Below are 5,146 nucleotides of genomic sequence, written 5' to 3' on the forward strand. Positions count from 1 at the left end.
CAATGGGGACACCCCATTGGTGAGTTTAACATTGTAAACATACACTAATAGCTGAGAAATCACAATTGTCATTTGTGATTCAGTTGAGGTTTAAACAAAGAAAATTACTTAACTCTCTTTTATGGAACCATTTCTAGTCACAAGTAGACAATAAGACATGACCTTCAGATATACTGTACATGAAGAGCTAAATCTCCCGGTCATGTGAATTATTTTACAATAGAACTGTATCAGCTCATAAGATCTAATAAAACTTGAAGGAAAATGACAAGACAAGCTTCAATTCAAACCAAGGCTATACAGCTCAGTCAAGTGCTGTCAAGTGATTCCCACTAAGAAACACAAAGACACAAAGTCACAGATACTTACAGACATGCACATACAATGCACATTTTTACAAGGTTGCATACACAAAGTAGCAAAAAGCGTCTTTCTAACTAATTAACAGACACAGCAGGCAAGGCAGAACAGTGCATGAAGATAAAGCTGTGGAGGAAGGGAAGAGTAAACGTGCACAGAAGGGAAAGAAGCATGAAGCAAAGGGCAACACAGATGGATAGATAAAGCAGAGGAGTAGAAAAGAGGAGGAAAGAACAGAAAGATATTATTTTGATTACCCGAGGGACTGAATACACACTGTACAGTTTGTTACAGTGTGTTACAATAACATTCGACCAATCAAAGCTATCGACAGACTGTGAGAAAAGAATCTGTGCAAAACAGATAAGACAGAGAAGAGAGGAAGAAAAAAGAAAAGAAAGAAAGAGGAAAGGGAGACCGGGGCACATGTGCATGTGAAGTAAATAACACACACTTCAGCCAAAGCATCAATAATAAAGTGAATTGAGCATTGTTCAATATTTATTATTCAACCTTCCTCCAACCCAACACTGGGTCTATCAATACAAACATATTTCACATGGCCAAACCAAGAGCTCTTGTCAAGCTGAATGGAACTGTGTGTAAAATATTATTTAATATTCAGTATATATATATATATATATAAATATTTCACTTTATATGATACAGCTGCAAAGACTTGATTGCAGAAGGAGACGGAGAATATATCTGTAGTGTTGTTATTTGTTGCTAAACATGTAAACAAATATTGCTCTAATTGTAAATTAGCAGTTAGTTGATAAAGTTTGTAGATTGGTTACTCACTAATGTAAAATGACACACTGTATATTAATTTTTCTATAATAATTGTTAAAGAAGAAATTACTCCACATAACAAGACTTAGAGTCAGTCAACAGCCTTGAAAGTGGCTCTGTGACATTCTCTTGTACTGTACAGTGGTGCTTAGAGCTAAAAGCTAACATCAGCATGCTAGCCCGGTCACAATTACAATGGTAGCTTGCTCATGTTTAGCATGCATAATGTTAACCCATGTTCACCATCTTATTTTATTTTTTGAAACTTTCTTTATATTTTTTCAGTTCTTTTTAACAACAATAACAAATGAAGAAATAAGCAAAAAAATAAAGAACAAATAAAGATCAAAGATAAGAGAATAAAAGTGAACAGACAGGTTGGCAAGGTTGATTGATCGAAGTTCTCCAGCAAGGTCTTGCCAATATGGTTGAATAACGGGGGCAGGACCAGAATATAAGAAATTGATCTGCCTTTGTCTGTCCACATTGTCTCCAGCTTTTATCCTGTCCCTGGAAACCCTGCTGTTTAGATTTCAATTTAGGGGTCACAAAAAATCTTATTATGTTCATCCAACAAAATTCTCGCCAGGCGCTGAACTTTGTGGTCTTAGCTTAACCCGCCCAAACAGTTCTCCAGTCATCCTCACATATCTCCAGGCCAGACTCCCCCTCCCATGTCTGCTCAACCTGGAGGGTAGACTGGTTCTTGGAATTTTGTAGTCTTTTATAAATGTATGATATGAAGTGTTTACTGTCTTTAGCTTTAAATGCATCGGTAAATATACTGATCAGATTGGAATCCGTATTATCTGTTATTACAACAGTGTTTCTTATTAAAGTAGTCTCTGACTCGGAAATATCTGAACCTATCCTCTCTCCCTCAGTCGATTTAGAGATGAGGGTAAAAGACTGTAGGCCTTCCTTATCAGCTATAGTGCAGTAGGCTGTAATACCATTGTATGTATAAACTCTGAGTCATATGCCACCCATTTCAATATTTTGGCATGTTTCTCGAGATAGAGTTTTTTACATTTGTTAAACCACACCTTAAGGGCAACCCTGGTTCAACCTCATTCTTTTCTCATTTTTTTTCGTAAATCTGATTTATTTCTTGTTTGATACATTTTAGTTTGGCCATACTTGTGGGTCTCTTTGGGTTGAATGCTGAGTTTCTAGGTTCTTCAGTTTTGACTGTAGCTCTACCAAGCGTTTATGTTTCTCCTTTTTCTTATGGGCTGTAAAGACTATGAGTTTACCCCTAATTACTGCCTTCCAAGCATCCCACAGGACATTTGGTGATACTGCTCCATTATCATTATTTAGCAAGTATTCTTTTAACTCTTATTTAATATATTCCTTGCAACTATCTAGAGGTAAATTCCTAAGTGGTCTGAGACATCTCTAACACTTATCTTGCATTCACTTATTCTATGTCTATTTGCAGCCGAGATAAAAAAAGTAATCCAATCTGGAATATTCTGCGTAACATGGGGAGTAGTAGGTAAATTGTTTAACTGTGGGGTGTAGGTCCCTCCATGTATCTATCATACCAAATTCCCGTAGCAGTTCCGCATGAATACTGGGTTTCATGACTTCCACAATAAGTGAACTTACATATTCTCCAAAACTGAGGGGAAAGCCTGATTTAACAAAAGGGACCCTTCTTTGAAGTTAAGAAAGCTACTTCAGTTGACATTGAACTCTACCATGGTGGTCTCCTTGAGCATTTTTCTCATTCCTGCATACTCTCTTCTTTTCTTAACTATCTCCTTTGGGTAGGTCAAAATACACTCTTGTGTCTTTGTAAAATACCTCTTTCTTCTTCCAAGCAGACGACAGGATCAGTTCCTTAGTTTTGTATTCCTCAAAGTTGATTATTATGGAGCGAGGCGGAGCTTTCCGTAGTGGTCGTGGTGACAGAGCTCTGTGGCAGCGTTGTATTTTCAAATCGAGCTCGCCAGAGGTGGCCAGCGCTGACTTCAGTAATTTGACCACAACGTCAATCATGTTATTCTCTTTCTCACCTTCAGGAATTCCGTAAATGCAGATATTATTTTGCAGTGACCGAGCCTCCAAAGTTATCAATTTTGTTCGCATGGATTCCTATTTCTGCTGCATTTGTCGGAGCGAGTATAACAATTATATCACAGCTTTAAAGCAATTGTATCTGGGGATATAATCCGTGTTTTTGGGGGAGTGTTCAGTCAGCCTGCCATCTTGTCTACATGCCACCACCAGCTTATTTTTTGTGTTAGCATGCTAACATTTGCTAATTAACATTTTTTTTTTAAGTGCAGTTGAGGATGGAATGTCTCTTTAATTAGAATTTTTTTAATGTATTGTTTTAAAATTTTAATATAAATATTGACCTGATGATGGCATTAGATGAGAAGTCAGGGAATCAGTAAGTGGAGGATCAACTGGCAGAAGGACATTGACCTCCAGTCTAATATTGGCTCATAATAGAAAGTTATAAATAAAGTTCACAATAATTAAAGTAATGTAAGTAATTTAAAAAAAAAGGTTGTATTTTTTTAGTCATACGTCATCCAAAAGTCTTATGTTTCATAAACTGGTGATGAATGTGTATTTTTTACGATTGAATAGTAAAATCCACAATTAATTTAAGAAGTTGTTGCTTAACCATCCATATATGTAGTATATTTGTTAAATGATAAAAAGGACTGCCCAGTATTGTACTACTCTGGTTTAATGGCATTTCTTTAAACCAATCACAATTGTCATGGGCAGCACTAGGCTCTGTGCAGAACCGCTGCAAAATAGTAGTGCTAAAGAAAACTTAGACTGGACAGATAGTCTGGCTAGCTGTCTCAATTTACCCTGCAAGGATCTGAGAAGCTGTTTACTATAGTGCTCATAAATCAGTTTAAATTTCCAACACAAAGAAAGCAGAAGGAAGTAGAAAATACATGCATCCGGTGGAATTTCCTGCGGCACCAGAGCAATCCCGGAAGTGCAACGTAAAGGATACATACTAGCCTTGTCAAATGCAACAGACACTAACAATATGTTTCAAATAAAATGTCACGTTTAGAGAGATACATGCGGTCAAAGACATACAATACGTACCTGTGTGAATATGGTTAAACAAGTACACAGAGCTATACAAACATGTGTACCACACCGGATAATACTGCTCTGTCCTGGAATTTTAGAACATGCTGTTCTTTACAAAGCAGAGCAGCAGTGTCCTGGGCAAATTGACATCTGCCCATCACATCTGTTCATGCTACTGACACACACACACACGCAAGGCTGGACACAGGTCAGCATGATGTTCATATTATATCGTAACTTTCTCTGTGTGGAAATTACTCTGCGGATCAGCATGTCTCCACCCTCATCTCTTTTTCATTTACAACTTTGTTACCTCTCTGGCCCCACAATACATCAAACACTGGAGTGATTCAACGCAGAAAAATTAATACATAAGTAAATAAGGTGTGAGACATGGGGAATCTGAGCACAACAAGTAATATCCACTTCACAAGCGTGCTGCAGATGATTCTCGTTTCATCCTCTCTCCCTCTTTCTCACGTTCCCTTATTGTGGAAATGTATTACAGGTGAGGTGCGCGTTCAGTTGTAAGCAGGAGAAACATCGATTTTCTGTCGCCTTTAGGAGATAACCAAAGAATATACTACACAATGTAAGGTGCGTGATAGGATGCTGTGTGTGTGCGCTGTATAGTCAAGACTGGTCCAAGGAACACAAACACAAATATGACAATTGCATTACAGCACTATAAAAAACAAGACTACACACGCACTCTAAAATAGCTCCTAGAAGATTACAATTTTCAAGGTTTTTGCAAAACATCAAAAATGGTCCCATGAGTTTGGATTTGAGTTTAAGATGAAGACAACAGTGAAGGGTGGGCTAAGGTTAAGGTTAAGAGAAAACAGTTTGGGAAGGAAAATGTGAGAAGAATGAGCTCAAAAAACAGAACGTGTGTGTGTGTGTGTGTGTG

General features: G+C 37.5%; 1 protein-coding gene across 1 annotated transcript in view; it reads left to right on the forward strand.

The window, feature by feature from the left end:
• The window catches only part of rtn4rl1a (reticulon 4 receptor-like 1a), a 97,507-nt gene that overhangs the window by 87,621 nt on the left and 4,740 nt on the right, over positions 1-5,146 (forward strand). The gene's annotated exons all lie outside the window — the stretch shown is intronic.

Source organism: Etheostoma spectabile, chromosome 13 (genome assembly GCF_008692095.1).
Source record: "Etheostoma spectabile isolate EspeVRDwgs_2016 chromosome 13, UIUC_Espe_1.0, whole genome shotgun sequence".
Classification (NCBI taxonomy): Eukaryota; Metazoa; Chordata; class Actinopteri; order Perciformes; family Percidae; genus Etheostoma; species Etheostoma spectabile.